Raw genomic sequence first — 22,846 nt, 5'->3', positions numbered from 1 at the left:
GTCCATTTCGTACCTGAACTATGTCTGAATATTAAAATATCTAAAACTGATAATAATGTGTGGATGTGAAAAATTTGATGTAAAAAATTTAGAGAGATATAAGTATTGCTAACCGTGAACCTTTGAGGGAGAGGTACAAGAAGAGGAAGGCCGATATCTATCATTTTAAAAACTTGCGAAAGTAAAAATATTGGTATACATGACATTTGATGATAATCTGATGTTTATTAAGCATTTTATGAGAGATGTACTTATTCAAAATTTTAATACAGGGTTGCCCATATTTGGGCCCTTTGGGCCCATTCCAATCGACGAGGCTTGTCCGCAGGCAACATTCTTTGCGTCAATTGATATTTTGTATGGGAACAAATACAAATCAAACTGGCTCGTACGGCAGCGATATTCTCGGCCGATCGCCTTGGTCGACTTTTATATGGCCTCTTCAGATTAGAAAGAGCCTTACCAGTCGAAAATTTTCCGTGTAAACGCTTAATGGTGTTCTTAGAAGGCGCACTTCTCACATTTTTTTTCACAATTGACTTCTTCTGTTGAATGTAAATTTCAACTATTTCAGAGCGCTCGCGTGGCGTGTATTGTTTCATGGTAAAAATCTGCTTGGACGGACGCTTCAAACGCGGTATGTCATTAAGCGATGTGACATCTCTGTCGAATATGGGCAACGTTGTGGGTGAGGTACCATACGGAGTAGTCTGACATATTTCATTTTCATACCTGGCTCCGTGTTGATAGAAATATTGCGATATATGAAATTTGTGGAAAATCTGACGTTTATTTCGTATTTTAGAGCGATATAATAATTTTTTTGACCCGTTGTGGGGGTACCAAAAGGTAAAGACCGAATATCCTACCATCACACCAGATTTTATGTTGGTACAAATATTGAGATGTGCAAAATTTAAAAACAATCGCAGATGTTGACCCTTTGTGGGGAGGTACCAGAAGGAGTGGGCCAATATTGTTCATTTTCTCACCTGACCTAGCAATGACAAAAATATTGGAATTTGCAAAGTTTGCACGAAATCGAATGACCCTGTCTCTTTCTTTGAAGTAAAATATTTTTTTGAAGGTTTTGACTTTTTTGGTACCAAAAAAAATGAACCGATATTGCCCATTTCCGAAATCGATCTAGATTTGACCATAATATTACGATATACCAAGTTTGGACCAAATCCGATACTCCCTTCGACAGTTAGATCGACACCAAATGTCCTGAAACGGATTTGGTCCAAAGAGACCTAGCGTCTATACCAAATGATATCCTCTGTTTAGCGATATCCGTCCGCCCATCTGTCCTTCTGTGGAAATCAATCAAGCTTTCGAACGGAATTTAAATTTTACTCAGATATGTTTTAGTTCTGCAGGACTTTCGGTAACTAAAATTGATTGTACAGGTCTAAGTTTTAGTAAAGCCCCATATAAAAAATCCTTTAAAAATTGCACGACTATATGTCTTCGAAAAAAATTAAAAAAATTGAGACGATTGGTCCTTAAAAAAATTCTTTAAAAAATCTATGACAATTTGTCTTCAAATAAACTCATTTAAAAAATTCACGAAAAAACAATTTAAAAAAAATCCATGACTATTGGTATTGGAAAAACAATTCTTTAAAAAATCCAAGATTATTGGTTCTCTGAAAAAAAAATCTTTAAAAAATTGACTATTACGATGTACCAAGATTGGACCAAATCCGATACTCCCTTCGACAGTTAGATCGACACCAAATGTCCTGAAACGGATTTGGTCCAAAGAGACCTAGCGTCAATACGAAATGATATCCTCTGTTAAGCTATATCCGTCCGCCCATCTGTCCTTCTGTGGAAATCAATCAAGCTTTCGAACGCAACTGAAATTTTACTCAAATATGTTTTAGTTCTGCCGGACTTTCGGTATTACAAATGGATTGTATAGGCCTAAGTTTTAGTAAAGCCCCATAAATCCTTTAAAAATTCCACGACTATATGTCTTGGAAAAAAATAAAAAATCGCGACGATTGGTCCTTGAAAAAAAATTATTTAAAAAATCCATGACAATTTGTCTTCAAATAAACTCCTTTAAAAAATCCAAGAAAAACAATTCTTTAAAAAATCCAAGACTATTGGTCCTCTGAAAAAATCGTTAAAAATTCACGACTATTGATCCTTGGAAAAAATCCACGACAATTTGTCTTTGAAAAAAATTCTTTAAAAAATCCACGACTAATGGTTCTTGGAAAAAATCCTTTAAAATATCCACCACTATTCTCAATGTTTCAAAGAGTTGTAGACAGGATTTTAGAATTTATCAGAGAGTGACTTAGGATTCAGATTTATTTTCCAATCAAACTTGCTATCATTTGGAGAGTCAGGTGTCCAAAGGAAGCAATCCTGCATTGCCGAAATGTCCAATATTGATAAAGTATTTGATATCGATCCCACATAAGGATATAACCTGAGATCTGAGTTTTGCCTTGTTCAGGCGAATATCATATATTTAAGATTTATTTGTTTATTTTTCATTCGAGACGAGCTAAATTATCTGAAATTATTCATATTTGCAATTGCAGTGACATAAGCTTGCTAACTTCAGTCCATCTGTTGCAATGAACCAGCAAAAATTTGTAGCTGAAGCATTCAAAGGCATAATTGTTGGTTGGCTACGCCGTTTTTCAGCAGCTTCGGAAATAATGTACTACGGAATATGAAAGACGAAAAAGGGAAGTTAAGGTCCATGTGGCATTGGTAAGAAAACTTCTTACGAGAATTGGTTTAAATAATGAGAAATTCATTTGGCTAGGTAACTGGATCGTCTCGTGGTCTAGGTCGTGATATAGTCATTGCCTTGGCAAAACTTGGCTGTCACATTGCCATCGTGGATATTCAGCATGAGCTGACGAAGGAATCAGCGAAATTTATTGCAGACAAATATGTAGTCATAACAAAAGTGTATAAGGTAAGTACAAGCAATAAGGGAGGGTCATATGGCCATATGGTATGTTACAAGATTATATGGATTAGTTGTGGATTTAAAAAAAAAAAAAATCCAAGGACCATTACTCATGGCTTTTTTGAAGAAGTTTTCCCAAGGACCAATAGTCGTGGAGTTTTTTTTAAGATTTTCCCAAGTTATATAATCATCGATTTTTAAAGAATATTTAAGGACCAATAGTCGTGGAGTTTTTTAAAGATTTTTCCAAGTTATATAATCATCGATTTTCAAAGAATATTTAAGGGCCATTATTTCATTTTTTTTTTCAAAATAGCAGTGGATTGTGTAAAGAAATTTTTTTCAATGACCAATAGTAGAGAATTTTTTTAAACATTTTTCCAAGGGCGAATAATGGTGAATTTTTAATTTTTTTCAAGTACCCATAGTCGTTGATTTTTTAAAGAATTTGTTTCCAAGGACCAATAGCTTTACTCCCAGCATCAATATTTGTGGATTTTTCAAAGTTTTTCTCTTTCCATGGATTTTTTTAAAGAATTTGTTTCCAATCACCAATACTCGTGAATTTTTTTTGGGAATTATGTTCAAGGACTAATATTTGTGGATTTGTTTTCATATTTTTTTTTCTAAGGACCACTTGATTTGGATTTTTGTAAAAATGGTTTTCCAAGGACCAATAGTTGTGAATTTTTTGTAGCATTATGTTTCCAAGAACTCTTCCAATACAAATAGTCGTGGATTATTTAAAGAACTGTTTCCAAGGACCAATAGTACACCAATCAAAGAATTTTTTTTCAAGGACTAATAGTGGGAGGGTTTTGAGGGGAGGGGTTTTCCTCCCAATGACCAATAATCGTATTTGTTTTAAAGGATTTTTTCCAAGGCACCAATAGTCGTGGATTTTCATACCATCCAGCATAGTATGGAGTGTATATTAAGTTTGTCATTCCGTGTGAAAATCACTCTGAAGGACTTTTGGTATTGAAAATAACCTCCATGTTGAGATATAGCCCCCATATGACTGTAGCTCCGTATATTCGGTATTTTGATGATTTTAGCTACATTATTCAGTGGAAATATTTCAAATTTCGTATTTAAAGTCCCTAATGGATACTACAACATGTCACTGAAAATTGCATGTGTAGGCTCATTTCTTTGTACAGCCTCCATATAACTGTATACCTCAAATAAGCGGGTTCGAAGGAATCTTAATCCGCAGATTTTTAAAAAAAATGTGAAAGAGGGGGAATTTGTCCGTTTTATGAAAATTTTCAAAACGACGATAAATAAGTCTACATTTTAGTTCTACTTTCATAACCTTTTGGATTTTCCCCATAATTATTAGAAAAAAAAATTAATTTGCTGCTGTTATGGTGGATTTTCTAAAGAATTATTTCACAGGGAAAAACTTATTTAATTATTATTTATATTGCGCTGGAATTTTTTTAAAATCGAGGTCTGGTCCTTGGAATAAAATCCTTAAAAAATCCACGACTCTTTGTTCCTATGTGTTTCTTAAATTCCACGATTATTGGAGTAATGATCTTTTTTTATTTTATTTTATTTTTATACCCTACAACACTATGTGTTGGGGGTATTATAAGTTTGATTGGGCCAGAATTTATGTAACACCTCGAGTTTCCCATATAGGAAAGTATACATGGATCTTCCTAGCTCGCCGAGCTGAGTCGATCTAGCTATGTATGTCCGTCCGTCCGTCTGTCCGTCTGTCCATGTTAATTTGTAATCACGCTACAGGTCGCAATTATGGCCCGATCCTTACGAAATTTTGCACGAAGGTGGGATTAGGGTCAGAATAGAAGCCTATTTCTTTTGGAGATGATCGTCAAATGTTTAGGGGTTGAAATGGACCAAATACTGAAAAATGTCGGATTTTGCAGTAGCTGTACAGGTCGCAATTATAGACCAATCGACGCGGAATTTCGCATGTAGCTAGAGTTTACTGCGGGGAAGAAGCCTACTAATTTGGATGGTCATCGAATAATATTTAGCGGGTAAAATATACCATATCTTTTGTGTTGAAAAACTTCAAAATTTTTTATTAAACCACGAATATTTTAAATACTGGCGAAATCACAAAGCCATGACAAGGATACGTCTGATCTTTACATTGATGTTAACATCCAACAAATCGGATATGTAGCAAAATATGTGCGATATATATGTCTATCAAAGAAGATATGCTTGAAAGATCTCTTATATGTCGAGAACGGCTGAACTGATTTCGGCAGTTCTCATTAATTCAGAATGGGCTCTTAGCAGGAAAGAAAAAATGTCTAAAAAATCGCATAAAAATATCTCTCTAAAGATGAAAATATTGGTTTTGTAACATTTTCTCATATTTTTTCCATTTTGTCATATTTTTGGCATATTTTCATTTTGAATTAAACATTTGGTAATATTTCTACAGCTAACAAAACTAAGTAGTTAGGATACCAGGATATCATATACAGATCGAATTTATGGACCGATCCATACGAAATTTTGCATGGGGATAAGATGAGGGTCAGAATAGAAGCCTACTCTTTTTGGAGATGATCGCCATATATTTAGAGGTTGAAGTGGACCAAAAAACTGCAAAATTGTCAGCAACTCGTAATTATCGCCCGATCCTCACGCGCATTTGAATGGAGGTTACCGGCAAAAGCCAAGCAGTTTTGGATGGCCATACAAAAATATTCAATATGTGAAATAGTTTGCCAACTTTTGTAGACAAAATACGAAAATGTCCATTCCAGTGACTTTTTGGAGAATTCACAAATACAGGAAATACGCACTTCTGACTATTTCGTTAACGCTGATTTCGTTGAAGAATATAGTCAAATGTCTGTATCTCATATAGATGCGTTTCAGTCAAAAACCAATAATAAATGTTAATCTTTTGCCACTTCTGAGAGATTATAGGTCTTTGGGAAATATTGGTTCCAGATCTAGGAAGACCATTTAAGTGCAACATCTACCAATAAATTGGAAATGAGCAAATTAGTTTAAGTTGCTATTATTCGAAAATTAGAGAACGAAACCTGATGGTTATCTTTTATTATTTGTCACAATATCTTGTGGAATTCTTTCGAGTTTCTCGCCTATATAAACTCTATCGTTTATTATAGTGTTGTAGGGTATCCAACGGTCGGCCCAGCTCGACTGTAGCCTTTGCTTACTTGTTTTATTTTATTATTATTAATATTTTTTTGGCAGTCTATTAGTCAATCTCAGGACCAGAGAGAGAAATTTCAAAATTATTTGTGTTTTTGTGTGTTTTGAAATAAAATTATTATAAATATTCCAAATGTTGACCCCTTGTGAGGGAGGCACCAGAAGGCGTGGGCCGATAAATTCAGTATTCACATCAGATCTCTGGTTGAAAAAATATGTAGATAAACCAAGTTGGAAAACAATTTTATGAGATATAATTGTGAAATAAAATTCTCATTACCTTAAAATTGCACACATCTCAACAGTATTGGTAACACAAGATGTGATGTGTAAATAGAACATGTCGGATCCCTCCTTCTGGTACCCTCCTAACAGCGGTTCAAAATTTTGAAAAATTATGGCTCTTATAAAAAGCTAAAGAATCATATGTTTCCCTAAAAATTACATATATATCCAATAATAACGCAACATTTGGCGTGATAATGGGTTGTATCGCACACTCCTTCTGGTACCTCCCCCACAAGGGGGTCAAATTTTTAATAACCATGATGCTCATAAATGGGGAAATGAACATCGGATTCCACTCAAACTCCCAATAATTTTATCAACACATGACCTGGTATAAAGATGGAATTCATTGGTCCACTCCTTCTAGTACCTCCCCCACAAAGGGGTCAAAATGAATGAATGATTTTTAACAATTACATATTTCTTAAAATGCGAAATAATCATTTTAGATCCAACAAAGTATATACATTCTTGATCAGCAAAATTTAGGTTTGTTGTAATCACGCTACAGTCAAAACGAATTAAAATAGGAAGCTAAAATTTTGCACAGATCTCTCTTTTGTCTATAGCCAGGTCAAGTTCGAAGTTGGGCTATATCGGTCCACGATATCGTATAGCCCCTATATAACGGTACCCCCCGATATTCGGTATTTTCATGATTTTAACCACATTTTTCAACGGAATTGTCCGAAAATCCACACAAAGATCTCCTTGTGACTACTTTACCCCTGAAAGAGAATTGTCCACATAGGTCCACGATACAAAGGTACCCCCGATATTCGGTATTTTCATGATTTTAGCCACATTTTACAACGGAATTGTCCGAAAATCCACACAAAGAGCTCCTTGTGACTACTTTACCCCCTGAAAGAGAATTGTCTACATAGGTCCACGATATTGTATATTCCCCATATAAAGGCACACCCCCCCCCCCCCCCAACCCTCCTTCACCCGACATTCGATATTTTCATGATTTTAGCCACATTTTTAACGGAATTGTCTAAAATACTACACAAGGAGTTCTTTGTAAGCACTTTACCCCTGAAAGAGAATAGTCTATATAGGTCCACGATATCGTATATCCTCCAAATAATGGTACACCTCGATATTCAGTATTTTGATGATTTCAGCAACATTTTTCAATGGAGTTGTCAGAAATTCCACATAAGGAGTTCACTGTGAGTACTTTATCCCTTGGAAGATAATTATCTATATAGGACTACGATATCGTACAGCCCCCATATAACAGTACCCCCCGATACTCGATATTTTGATGATTGTCTGAAATTCTACACAAGGAGTTCTTTGTGAGCACTTTGCCCCCTGAAAGGAAATTGTCTGTATAGGTCCACAATATCCTATACCCCCATATAACGGTAAAACAAACCCCCCCCCGCTCACCCGGTATTCGCGATTTTGATGATGTTTCCAATACTTTATCCCTTGGTAGATAGTTATCTATATAGGTCCACGATATCACATAGTCCCCATATAACGGTACCCTCGATATTCGGTATTTTGATGATCTTAGCCACATTTTTCAAAGGAATTCTACACAAGGAGTCTTTTGTAAATACTTTACCCCCAGAAATAGATTTGTCTATATAGGTCCACAATATCGTATATCCACCCATATATCGGCATCTTCTAATATTAGTTACTTTAAAGATTTTAACAGAATTTTTCATCTTTTTTTTTTGAAAATTTCCTAATTCGGTGGAGGGTATTCATAGTTCGGCCCGGCCGAACTTACTGCTTTTTTACTTGTCAATACTTGTATCTCTCATAAATTGCGAAATAAGTGAGTAATTCATTTCAAATTTGGTATATCTAAATATTTCTCTCAACCAGAGATTTGATGTGAACATGGCATTTTTCTGCCGACTTCTTCTGGTACGTCCCCCACTAAAAGTTAACAATTTGAATTATTCACATAAAATTGGGAGTATATTTTCGATTTTTTTTATTTTTTTTAAAAACCCAATATTTTCGTCAGTATTGTATGAATACTTGGTTCTACTATATCTGGGACCTCACGCATATTTCAACATTTCCCATAGTTGCAATAGAATTGATATAGTCCAAACCTGGCACGTTGTAATATTTCTCTTGGACTTAAGTCAGATACAAAATGGATATTATTGCCCACTCTTTCGGAACCTCCCACATAGCTCAAGTCAACGAATTTTCGACATATGTGTACCATATGTCGGCATAACTGACTGATAGTGATACCCTACACCACAAGGTGGTCAGGGTATAATGTCTTTGTGCATTTGTTTGTAACAGGCAAAAGGAAACGTGATAGACCCATAGTTCCTTTTGATGATCTGCATAAAAGCACATTCTGAGTCGATTTATGCATGTTTGTCCGTCCGTCCGTCCGTCTGTTCATATATTTTTTAAGCAAAGTACAGTTCACATTTATTGTCCTATCCAGATGAAATTTTACACAGATCATTTGTTTAGCCCAAGGACGAACCGCATTGAAATTGGAGATAATCGGTCAACATTTAGATATAGCTCCCATATATATCTTCGTCCGATTTGCCTTTTATTGTGCACCAAACGTGTAATATCAGTCCGAATAGTATGGAATTTTTCACATACAGCCAAATTAGGCCTGAAAATAAGTATGCCAAATTTGATCGAAATCGGTTCAGATATAGCTATAGCTCCCATATATATTGTTTATCCGATTTCTTATTTTTGTCTTCCGCAGCCGTAATATGCAACATGTAACCACAATATTTGGGGAAATATATCAAATATCAAATACAGCTCAGAAATACCATTGCTAAATTTTATCGAAATCGGTTCAGATTTGGATCTAGCTCCCATATATAATTTCGTCCGATTTACCTTATATTGTGCACCAAACGTCTATTATTTGCCCCAATGGGATGGAATTTGACACTTACGACCGAAATGAGTTTTAAAGCTAGTATGTCAAATTTGATGAAGATCGGTTCAGATATAGCTATAGCTCCAATATATACTGTTCATCCGATTTGTTAGATTTGTTACCCACAGCCGTAATATGCACTCCGTAACAACGATATTCAGGGAAATATATCAAATACAGCTCAGAAATATCTTTGCCAAATTTTATCGAGATCGGTTCCCATATATATCTTTGTCCAATTTCAAATTAATTGTGCACTAAATGGGCAATACAAGTCCGAATTCAAAAGATACACATGCTTCGGCATATTTAGTCCTTTGAACTTTAAATTATAATTATAATCATAGCGTATATGATTGAATTCTCCCATAACAACTTTCAATTGTTATGCGGAGCTCTACTAAATTAGCAAAGTGGTGTAGGGTATCATAAAGTCGGCCCGTCCGACTTTAAGACTTTCTTCACTGGTTTTTAACTTGTTTTACTTAGACTTTGACATCAATCAACATAAGTGTATATTGAGTTGTTGAAGCACTTAAATATTTCAAAACATGTTTGACCTGGCACAGAAATTTAGCACTGATTTCCGGTGATCTTTTGGCAAAAAATTGTCAATGCAGTTGTATTACTTTTGTTGGTAATAATCTTCTTAATTCAGGAGGTCAATTGTTAATCGTTAACTTTGAATGCGTTTTTTGAGATATGACACTTTTTGGGTAAATGAACGATATTTTTCACAAGAATTAGTTTTTTTTTTAATTTTTTTCAATATTTCTATTAATATTTTCATTACCACTGCCACTTCATTGCTCAGCGAAACATTAGTTGTCTTGGGTCGTAACCATTTCACCACTTGATAGACCAGCGATGCCACAATAAGCGCTGGATATATCGCAACAAGGCCTATCAATGGCAATTGATTTACAGCAAAGCTGAAAATCGAATTGCGGTTAAACATTTTTGTTATTGTTTTATTGCTATGATTTTATTTTTGTTTTTATAATTTCTGTTTAAAATGCAAAATTGTGTGTGTGCGCTTTTGTTTTTTGTTGTCGTCGATAACTCGTTCGATCGTTTGAACTGTTTGAATACAAAGTTTAGATAATATTAAAAGTCGTATCGCAGCATCGCTTATATTTATAAACATTGGTAAGGCGGTCAACGAGAAGCCGATTAAAAATAAAAATAAAAGAATGAAGGTTAAGGTCAGCTCGAATGCTTCAATGCACTATTGGGGAGACGCGCTTTTGATAACAATAATAAAATAAAATTGATTTTTTTTTTTAAATAAACATGAGATTTTCGTCTCTTAATTCGGAGCTTTGAATTCAAATTTTAACTGATATCTCTTTTTATGCTAATGAACAAGCTAACGGCTTTAAAAACATGTTGTTGTTGTAGTTAATAAGAATATATATTTAAAGTTTTATTTGCTGCCTCTTTCACAAAAACGTTTCAGTGACTTAGATTGAATTTTCTTAGTATACTTCTGCAGCTAGAATATGTGAAAATTGGAAGAGTAATTTTCGAATTTTTGACAGGGAAATTCAGAGAATTGTGCAGAATGGTACTGCGTTTGTGTCCAATTGTGCCGAAATTAGTTTTTCAGGCAGTGATATTGGAAAAAATATATTTTCCAAAAAACAAAAATTTGAGAATATTTGAAATTTTCGAAAAAAAAAAACAGTAAGGCTGGGTCGATTTTATGATACCCTACACCACTTTGCTAATTTTGTTGAGCTCCACATAACAATTAAAAGTTTTTATGGCAGAATTCAATCATACACCCTATGATTATAATTATAACATAAAATTCTAAGGACTAAATATGCCGAAGTATTTGTATCTTTTAAATTCGGAACTGTATTGCCCATTTGGTGCGAAATTAATTTGAAATCAGATAAAGATATATATGGGAGCTATATCCAAATCGGAACCGATCTCGATAAAATTTGCCAAATATATTTCTGAGCTGCATTTGATATATTTCCCCAAATATTGTGGTTACAGAGAGCATATTACGGCTGCGGAGGACAAAAATAACAAATTGTATGAACAATATATATGGGAGCTATAGCTATATCTGAACCGATTTCGATCAAATTTGGCATACTTATTTTCAGGTCCAATTTGATCGTACGTGCAAAATGCCATACTATTCGGGCTGATATTACAAGTTTGATGCACTATAAAAGCCAAATCGGACGAAGATATATATGGGAGCTATATCTAAATTTTGACCGATTATCTCAAATTTCAATAGAGTTCGTCCTTGGGCCAAAGGGTAGGGTATAAAAATTAAAATTTCACTGATTTGAGCTTGATTTGTGCTATGTGATGCTCTATCATTTTCCCAATACACTGTGGTCCCAAGCCATGACAAAAATCAAAAACCTGAATGTAATATGTTTTAAATTTTGCACTGCATTTGGCAACCCTTGGCAGATAAAGAGACCTTCACACAAAGGTTAAAGCTTTTGAATATCTGTGAAGCTCATAAAACGCGAAACTAACACCCGATTCCTTTCAAGCTCGGGTCCTCTCAATAATTCTATCAAGACAAGATTTGTGATGAAGATGATAGATATCGGGCCAATCTTTCTGGTACCTCCCACACAAAGGCCCAAAGATTATAAAACCCGAAATAAACATCCGGTTCTCTTCATATTTCACACATCACATTATTAACACAAGATCTGCTGTGAAGATGGAACGTATCGGTCCACTCCTTCTGGTAACTCCCCCACAAAGGGGGGACGCTCATAAAACTCGAAATTAACATCAATGTTTCCATCAACACGAAATCTGTTATAAAGATGGTAGAGATCGGATCAATTCTTCTGGTACCTTCCCCAAAAATGGTCAAAATGTTGAGTAACCAAAATGGCCATGAAATGCGAAATGAGCTTCCTATTCTCTTCAAATTTCACACATCCCAATATTTCTATCAACACAAGAACAAGTATGAAGATGAAAGATATCGGACCACTCCTTCTGGTACATCAACCACAACGATTCAACATTTTGAAACATTCATTTTGAACCGAAATGCGAAATGAGCATCATGGGCAAATGGTACATCGTAAAACTATTATCAAACTTAGATGGAACTCAGAGATGGGCAACATCGGTCCACACCTTCTGCAACCTCTCTCACAAAAGTTCGAAACATTCAAAGAACATAATTTACCTCATATAAAAAGAAAGTATAGTCCAATTTTATCCCAATATTTTTTTCAGTGCTCGGTCAGAGGAGAAAATGGGCATTGTGAGGCCTCTCCATCAAGTACCTCCCCTACAACGGGTCAAAATATGGAATACTTACGACTCATAAAAAATGATTAATAAGCGTCCGATTGTCCTGAAATTTCACATATCCCAATATTTTTAGTAACACAAGATCTATTGTGAAGATTGTACCCCTCCGTCTGGCACCTACCCCACAAAGGATCGAAATTTTGCAAAAGTACATTCCTCATAAAATGTGAAATAAGAGTCCGATTGTTTTCGAATTTCAGACATCGCAATATTTTTTATAACACAAGATCTGATGTGAAGATGGAATATTTCGGAACACTCCTTCTGGTTCCTACCCCAAAAAGGGTCAAAATTTTAATTGACCATGAAGCTCGTAAAAAGAGAAGTGACCATCATATTTCTTTCAAACTGGTCACTTCTCAATATTTCTATCAAAAAAAGATCTGTGATGAAGATTGCAGATATCGACCCAATCTTCCTGGTACCTCCCCCACAAAGCGACAAAATTTTAAGTAACCAAAATGATTAAAAAAACGCAATAAGCATCCGATGTTCTTAAAATTTCGCACATCTCAATATTTGAACTAAAAGAAGATATGTTGTAAAATTGGAATATACAGGATGAGATAAAAAACTGCAAAACAGTCAAACGCCATAATTTTTACATTTTTTTAAATTTTATTGAATGAAAGCAAAAAATGTCGGATATAGCATCAAATTTTAGAATGTTTAGATTTTTTTCGAATTGGTCACCGTTGGCGCGAATTATGACCTTCACACGGCCAATGAAACAGTCACACGATGCCCGAATGTTGCTCTGCGGTATTTTGGCCCATTCCCGGCGAAGCGCTTGCTTGAGGTGATCGACACTTTGGTATTTTTCAGTGCCAACCTTGCTTTCCAAAATACTCCAGACACAATAGTCCAACGGACTGGTATCAGGAGATTTTGGTGGCCATTGTGAGCTGGAAATGAAGCGAGGAACCTCATTTTGTAAAAATTCTAGGTGGAGCGTGCTGAGTCCTGTTGGAATGTCCAAGTTCAGCGGCCAAACTGTTTGCGTGCCCAAGGCTTTAATACACCCTCCAGAATATTTTCGCGATAATATTCGGCATTTATTCTGATGCCAGGGTCGATTGCGACCATACTAGCGGAGGGCGACCATTGGCTGTTATGGCGGCCCACACCATCACCATGGCCAGCAGTTGCTTTCTGGTGGCCAACCGAATGTGCACATTCTGACCTCTTTGGCAAGTAAATACGATCATTTTGTTTGTTTACAAACTGCTGGACAACGAATGTTTTCTCATCGGGGAAAACCAAATTCGGCAGTCCACCACTTTCGGCCAAGTGAAGCAACTCTTTAGCTCTTTTGAGTGTATTTTCATTCTGTTGCGGTGTAAGTTCTGGCACTTTTTGGAATTTCAATGGATTTACCCCCAGGACATTTTTCAATATTTGCCGAATGGAATATTGCGATATGTTCAGCTCACGAGCCATTTTTCGGCCACTGCAACGCGGGTTTCGATCAAGTCGCTTCTTTACTTTTCGAACCATTTCTGCTGATGTTGCTGTTTTCTTCCGTCTACTTCCTTAATGTCGGGCTACGCTACCAGTATCACGGTAACGAGCGATGTTACGAGAAACAAAGGATTTATTCACATTTAAATGGTGGAGTGCTCCAAGATAGCCACTTGTGATTTTGCAGTCAAATATAAAGAAATCACACTATCACGCTTGAATTTCATCGCAAATAACTTTTTTCTGGAAAATTCTCACCAAAATGCTTTTGTTCGCTTGTAAACAATATAATGAGTTGTCACTGGAATAATTTTAATAGCTGTCAGACGAGTGGCTTAGAAATGACAGCAGTCTGAAATTGATTACAGTTTTTTCACATCACCCTGTATGTTAGTGCCTAAAAATGTCTTCCGTAATATTTGAAAAATAAAAATGAAAATATTTAAATGCTCAAAATTGTTCTACCAGCATTGTTCTTCTATTTACAACGAATTTCCAACTTTACTCGATAAAAAAAAGCTGCAACTGCATGAGTTCTACAAGTATCAAATGAAATGATGAAATTACAATAAACAATATAATGTTATTGTATGCTAAAACGAAAAATAATTACTATGTTTTTATTTTGTATTTAATTCAATCCATTTCCCCGCCCCAAAAATACCTTATCTATTGAATTGGCCGTTTATTACTCGGTCATAAACAATTCAATAAAAGAAAACACTCAAACTACTTTTTTGAGCAATTGCAGTGACATAAGCATGATAATTCTTAGCACATCATTCAGTCTCCGTTTATCACTTGCAATGAACCTACGATAATTTTTAGCTGAAGCCTTCAATGCCATCATTTTGATAGGTCATATTTTGGTATATCCTCTGTTGGTTGGCTATGCCGTTTTTAGACAGCTCCAGAAATGGTGTACAAGGGAATACGCGCGACGTAGGAATGCGATTAAGGGTCATGTGGCATTGGTAAGAAAACTCGCAAGGCGTATGGGAAGAAGGTAGCGGTTTTTTTGAATAATTCTTTGTTAATAATTTTTCCAAGGACCAATAGTTCTGGATGTGCTCAAGAATTTTTCTTCAAGGACCAACAGTGATCGATTTTTAAAATTTTTTTCCTAGGACCAAGATTTTTCAACAATGCCTCCCCAGGACAAAAAATTGTGGATTTTAATAGAATCTTTTCCAAGGACCAAAAGTTTTGGATTTTTTAACAGAATTTTTCCAATCACCAATAGCCTTGATTTTTTATCTAAGCCCCAATTGTCATTGGTTCAACGATCAAAATTCGTGGAAATTAGTCGTCGAATATTTTCAAGGACCAACAGTCGTGTATTTTTAAAATAATTTTTTAAGCATTTTTTCCAAGGAACAACAGTCATGAATTAAAAAAAGAATTTCCAAGGATACACAGTCATGGATTTGTAAATAATTTTTTTTCCAAGGACTAAGATTTTTCAAGAATTATTTCCCAGGACTAAACATTTTGGATTTTTAGAAAGTTTTAGATTTTTTAACTGATTTTGTCCAAGCACCAATAGTCGTGGATTTTTACCAAAAAACCAATTGTCGTAGATTATTCCAAAAAAAATACGAAGGACATACTATTGAGTCAAGGATCAAAAATAGTGCATTCTTTAAAGAATTTTTTCCAAGGACAACTGTTAGTTCAAGGATCAAAGAATTTTTCGAAGGACCAGTAGTCGTGGATTTGTTAAAGAATTTCCAAGGACCAATAGCCTTGGATTTTTTAAAGAATTTTTTACAAAGGCCAAAAATCGTGAGTTTTTTAAAGAATTTTTTTCCAAGGACCAAAAGTCGTAAGTTTTTTAAAGAATTTTTTTCCAAGGATCAAAAGTTGTGGGTTTTTTAAAGACATCAGTCGTGGATTTTTAAAGATTTTTTTGAAGGACCAATAGTCGTGGATTTTTTAAATCACTTTTTCCAAGGACCATTAGTCGTAGATTTTTATCCAAGGACCATTTGTCGTGAATTTTTTATAGATTTTTTTCCAAGTACCATTAGTCGTGGATTTTTTTATATAATTTTTTTCAAGAACCATTGGTCATGGATTTTTATCCAAGAACCATCAGTCGTGGATATTTTAAAGAATTTTTTCATGGATCAATAGTTGTGGATTTTTTATAAAAATCTTTCGAAGGATCAATCGTCGTGGAATTTTTAAAGATTTTTGTTCCGAGGAACAATTGCTGTGAGTTTTTAAATAATTTTGTTTCCCAGGATCAACAGTCATATATTTTTTGAAGAACTTTTTTCCACGGACAAATAATCATGAACTTTTTTTAAAGAATTGGTTTCCAATGATTTTTATAAAAATATTTTCTAAGGCCATTAGTCGGAGATTTCTCCAAGAACTCTATCCAAGGACCAATAGCCATAGATTGTTAAAGAATTTTTTCCAGGTCTAATAATTTTGAAAGGATTTCTTCCCAATGGCCAATAGTCACGGATTTTTTCAACGAATTTTTTTCCAAGGACCAATTGTCGAGGATTTGTTAAATAATTTTTTGCCCAAGGACTTATTGTAGTGGTTTTGTTAAATGTTTTTCCCAAGGATCATAAAATGATTAATAGTTGCTTTTTTAACGGACAGAAATATTTTTTGATATCCAATGGAAATAAAGATTTCCTTTCTTTGGTGACTAGCAGTAAAATTTGATGAAGAATATTTTTGTATTTTGCGTTATCCTTGAAAGGTGATGTTGCGCAGGATATTTTGCATAAACTCACATAAAGTACAGCTTTATCCCTAAAATGTATTTTTTTATTATAAATAAATTTCTGGTGAAGACTTTTGACATCTTCTAAGACCTATAGTAGAATTTTATGCCAAATAATTTTGTAGAATATTTTGACCTGCTACTATAAAAAATAAAGAGCGTTTTAACTTTTAAACAAGTTAAAAAGCAGTAAGTTCGGCCGGGCCGATCTTTTAATACCCTCCACCATTTGCAACGAATTTGGAAATTTTCAAAAAGTAAAATCCTTAAAAAATTCTGTTAAAATTTTAAAAATACCGGATATAGCCGTTATATTGGGGTCTATACGACGTAGACATACATAGGCATTGTTTGTCATAAGCCATTACCATATTCAAATTCGAAACTTGAAATAAACGGTGAATAATGTAGCTAGAATCATCAAAATATCGTATATAAAGGGGTGCCGTTAAATTGGAGCTGTGCGAAGACCTGGACCAGCATAGACAATTTTCTGTCACAGGCTATAGCATCCATTAAGAACCTCAAATACCACATCTCAAACAATTTCGGTGGGTATTGTACCTAAAAACGTCAAAATACCGAATATAGGGAGGTACTGATATATGGGGCCTATACGAAGACCTGGACCCGCACAGACAATTTTCTGTCACAGACTGTAGTTCCCATAACGAACTTCAAATACCACTTTTGAAACAATTCCGGCGAATAATGTTGCTAAAATCATCAAAATACCCAATATAGGGAGGTACCGTTATATGGGGACTATACGAAGACGGGGACCTGCACATACAATTTTCTGTCTTAGGGTGTAGTATCCATTTTGAACTTCAAATACCAAATTTGAAACAATTCCCGTGAATAATGTCGTTAAAATTATCAAAATACCGAATATCGGGAGGTACCGTTATATGGGGGCTATATGAAAACGTGGACCTACATGACCCATTTACGAACTTAACCTGCCTACTGGAAAAATAAACATGTGTGCAAAATTTTAGCCATCTATATCAATTCATTCGAAAGATAGCGTGATTACAACAGACGGACAGACGGACAGACAGACGGACATTGCTAAATCGACTTAGAATTTTACGCTGATCAAGAATATATATACTTTGTTGGGTCTGACATGAGTATTTCGAGGAGTTACAAACGGAATGATCAAGTTAATATACCCTCCATAGAATGGTGGAGGGTATCAAAATGGGCAAAAAACCATTTTTTTTTGGCTTGCGTCAACGCCAATGTTGGTCCTTGAAATATGTTCATTAAAATTCCGCTTTTATTGGAGTAATATCCCTTAGAAAAATACGATCCTTGCTAACAAATACTTTAGAATCCCAACCTTCTTATAACCTACTTTTGGGTATTATGTCTTTGTACAATTTGTTTGTAACATGGAGAAGGAAACGAGATTTTGGTGATCAGCATAGAATCACATTTTAAGTCGTATTATGCATGTCCGTCCGTCCGTATGTCTGTCCGTCCGTCGGTCCATGTACTTTTGTAAACAAAATGCAGGTCGCATTTATTATTCGATTGAGATGAAATTTTCTAAATAACATTTGTTTGGCTCAAGGACGAACCCTATTGAAATTGGTGAAAATCGGTCCAAATTTAGATATATCTCCCTCATATATCTTCATCCAATTTGGGTTTCTTGTGCACCAAATGGCTAATATCAGCCCAAATGGTGTGAATTTTGATACATCCGACCAAATTCAGCCTACAAGCATGTACTTCAAATTTGGTGAAAATTGGTTCAGATATAGCTATACCTACCACATATATGTTTCATTCGATTTTGGTGTTTAAGTTCCTCACATTCGTAATATACACCCCACAAAAATGATATTTAGTGCCAGATATTAGATTCAGCCCAGCAATACATGAATCAAATTTTATCAAGATCGGTTCAGATTTGGACATAGCTCCCCTATATATCAGACACAGGATTTTAGGTTTCTTGTGCACCAAATGGCTAATATCAGTCCAAATGGTGTGAATTTTGGCACTTCCGACCTAATTTAGAATAGAAATAAGTACTTTAAATTTAGTGGAAATCGGTTCAGATATAGCTATAGCTCCCATATATAAGTTTCATCCGAATAGGTGTTTAAGTCCCTCTCATTCGTAATATACACCCCACAAAAATGATATTTAGTACCAGATGTTGGATTTAGCCCAGCAATACATGAATCAAATGTTATCAAGATCGGTTCAGATCCTCTATATATCTTCGTCCTATTTTAGGTTTCTTGTACACCAAATGGCTAATATCAGCCCAAAGTGAGTAAACTGTCGCACTTCCAAACGAATTCATTAAAGTTAATACTTAAAATTTGATGAAAATCGCTTCAGATACAGCTATAGCTCCCATATATATGTTTCATTCATATGAAATGCCCAATATAAACTACGAGAGCTCTACTAACTATGCATAGTGGTGTAGGGTATCATATAGTCGGCCCCGCCCGACTTTTGAGCTTTCCTTACTGGTTTTCAAAAACAATTTCCGGCATTCGATACAAATAACAATAAATAAATAATTAAAATTTATATCGTATTTAAGTTAAATATTAAGCAATACGAAGTGAAGCAATCCGCATAGGGGTGAATGTGCTCAAACCCACATCAAATTAATTAGATCTTTCGGAATTAAATATTTTAAATAAAACAATATTTAATAATATTGTAGCAAGTTGTCCAGTTAAAAAAGTAATAAACAACGTATTTCAAAGTTTTTGGTAAAAATAATTTATGAAAATAGCGATCATTGGTCCCTAAACAAATCTTTATGAAATTTACTATTGGTGGTCCCTTTTAGAAATTTAAAAAAAAAAATGTGGCTGTAGGGAAGAAATTCACAATATTCGTCCTTGAAAAAAATTATATAAAAAATTCAATTATTGTTGTCCTTGGATGAAATTCCTATAGAAAATATGTGAGTTTTTTTTTGGTTTCTGAAAAAAAGTCTTAAAAAAAAGCCAAGATCAACAACGATGTTCGAAATTTGCTTAAGAAATATAAAATGGGTCCTTGCACATTTTCTTAACAAATGTACTTAAATAAAACTTTTCCTACTTTATTCCATGATAATCTGTCAAATATTCTTGTATTTTCTTTATAAAAATCCTTTTAATTTAATTGAAAAAAAAAACCTTCATTCAACTTTTAGGTAGATGTTCGAGACTATCAACCGTTATTGGCATTGTAGGAGAGCGTGACAGCCGATTTAGGCGATGTCACAATTCTCGTCAACAATGCCGGCATATTAACACTGTCCTCTGTGGACAATCCTCCAGCCCATGAAGTTCAACGTATGATTAATGTTAACCTCACAGCCACGATTTTTGTAAGTCTCACTGATTTTTATACCCTCCACCTTGGAGAGGAGGGTATATTAACTTTGTCATTCCGTTTGTAACATCCTTCAATATTCGTCGTAGACCCCATAATCGGCATAAAATTCTAAGTCGATTTAAAATTCTAAGTCGATCAGCATAAAATTCTAAGTCGATTTTTGTAAGTCTCACTGATTTTTATACCCTCCACCTTGGAGAGGAGGGTATATTAACTTTGTCATTCCGTTTGTAACATCCTTCAATATTCGTCGTAGACCCCATAATCGGCATAAAATTCTAAGTCGATTTAAAATTCTAAGTCGATCAGCATAAAATTCTAAGTCGATTTTTGTAAGTCTCACTGATTTTTATACCCTCCACCTTGGAGAGGAGGGTATATTAACTTTGTCATTCCGTTTGTAACATCCTTCAATATTCGTCGTAGACCCCATAAGCAGCATAAAATTCTAAGTCGATTTAACGAAGTCCGTCTGTCTGTCTGTCTTTCCGTCTGTCTGTTGAAATCACGATACAGCACACATTATTTGATATAGAGCGCCAAAATTTAGCAGAGCAATTTGCATTGTGTCTAGGATGGTTAGTATTGAAAATGAGATATATCGGTCCTCGTTCTGGTATAGTCCCTATATAACGGTATCTCCCTATATTCGGTATTTTGATGATTTATGCCACATTTTTCCACGGATTTGTCTGAAAATCGGTATTTGTAGGTCGTAACAGGTCCCAGAGCGTGTGGCAAAACATTTCATATATAGGTCCACGTTGTGGTATATCCCCCATATAAAGATACCTCCCGATATTCGGTATTTTAGTTTTTTTGCCACATTTTTTCACGGATTTGTTTAAAACTTGGTATTTGTGGGTCATAATGGTTTCCAGCTCCGGTGGCGAAACATTGCATGTATGGATCCATGATTTGGTATAGCCTCCATATAACGCTACCTCCCGATATTCGGTAATTTGATTCTTTTTGCCACATTTTTCACGGATTTGTCTGAAAATTGGTATTTGTTGGTCATAATGGGTTCCAGCTCCGGTGGCGAAACATTGTATGCATGGGTCCATGATTTATATAGCCCCCATATAACAGTACCTCCCGATATTCTGTATTTTTATGGTTTTTGCCACATATATTTCCCCTGATTTGTCTAATAATTGTTATTTGTGTGTCATAATGGGTCCTAGTTCGTGTGGCGAAACGTTTTGGTGTAGCCCCCATATAACGGTACCTCCCGATATTCGGCATTTTAATGGTTTTTGCCACATTTCTTCTAATGTTTCTTTTACCCTAAAGTGGAGGGTACCAAAGTTTGGCCCGGCCGAACTTAATGTGTTTTTACTTGTTTATTAAAAAAGATGCTTTAAATTAATAATCTCCCATTTTCATAGACCACTCAAATATTTCTACCCAAAATGAAAGAACTCAATTATGGTTATATTGTCAACATCTCTTCACTGTCTGCCATGTATCCATATCCGCTGTAAAATGTATATGGAGCTACCAAAGCAGCAGTGCGCCATCTAACGTCGTCATTGCGTGTCGATTTGTTGGAATCGAAAAGCGCTGTAGGGCCCTATGCATACTACCCATCTTTCTCACCACCAACAAACGTGTCAATGAACTGCTCAAGGCCCTCGAAATCGATAGTATTTTCTGCGACATAGATGGTGAACTTGCGGCCGAGTATATTGTGGAGGCTATGCTGCGAGGTGATGGTGCCACGTATTTCAATTTGGGGGTCTCGTTTGTTTGCATAAGTTGAAGTGATGAACCATGCGCTTCGAATTTCAATATTTTTATTTTATTTGTAGTTGACTCAGGCATATAAAGGTCGAGGTCGAAACTGAGTCAACTTTGGCAAGAAATTAAATTTATTTTTTATTAATGTTTCTTACAGCACCCTACCAGCTGCAGCCCCGGAGAAATTGTATGCCATTTTGGGCACATATGGCCAGATAAAGAAGAATGAGGCAAAATCATTGGAAATCTTCAAAGCGGATGATATCCCCAACGGATTTTAAAAACTAAAATAAGTGTTAAATAAATTAATGCTGCTTTGAACTCCTAAGAGGAGGTATTACCATCCGATTACCATAAAATTTCCAACATCCCAATACTTTTATTAACACAAGATCCGGTGTGAAGATGATAGATATCGGTCCACCTTTCCGGTATCTCCCCCATAAAAGAGTCAATATTTGCAATATATATAATTTGCAAAACAAACCAGCAATTCTTCTAAAACTTGGTATCTTGAGATCTGATGTGAATTTAGAATTCATCGGCTGCCCCCTTAGGTATAAAGTGTCATCGGCAATATTGCCAGATAAGAACGGGGGGACAATTTTTATACCCTACACCACAAGGTGGTCAGGATATTATGTCTTTGTGCATTTGTTTGTAACATGCAAAAGGAAACGAGATACACCCATAGTTCCTTTTGATGATCTGCATAGAATCACATTCTGAGTCGATTTATGCATGTCGTCCGTCCGTCTATCCATGTATTTTTGTAAACAAAGTACAGTTCGCATTTATTGCCCTTTTGCACAAATCATTTGTTTGACCCGAGGACGAACTCTATTGAAATTGGAGTTAATCGGTAAAAATTTAGATGTAGCTCCCATATATATCTTCG

The 22,846-nt window shown here is 35.2% G+C and overlaps 1 pseudogene; it reads left to right on the top strand.

The window, feature by feature from the left end:
* The first annotated feature begins 2,398 nt into the window (after positions 1 to 2,398).
* LOC109611876 (short-chain dehydrogenase/reductase family 16C member 6-like) lies at positions 2,399 to 22,229 on the top strand (annotated as a pseudogene).
* Positions 22,230 to 22,846: the final 617 nt, after the last annotated feature.

Source organism: Musca domestica, unplaced genomic scaffold (assembly GCF_030504385.1).
Source record: "Musca domestica strain aabys unplaced genomic scaffold, Musca_domestica.polishedcontigs.V.1.1 16, whole genome shotgun sequence".
NCBI lineage: Eukaryota > Metazoa > Arthropoda > Insecta > Diptera > Muscidae > Musca > Musca domestica.
The sequence above is the reverse complement of the archived record's forward strand: the minus strand, read 5'-3'. Positions and strand labels throughout refer to the sequence as shown.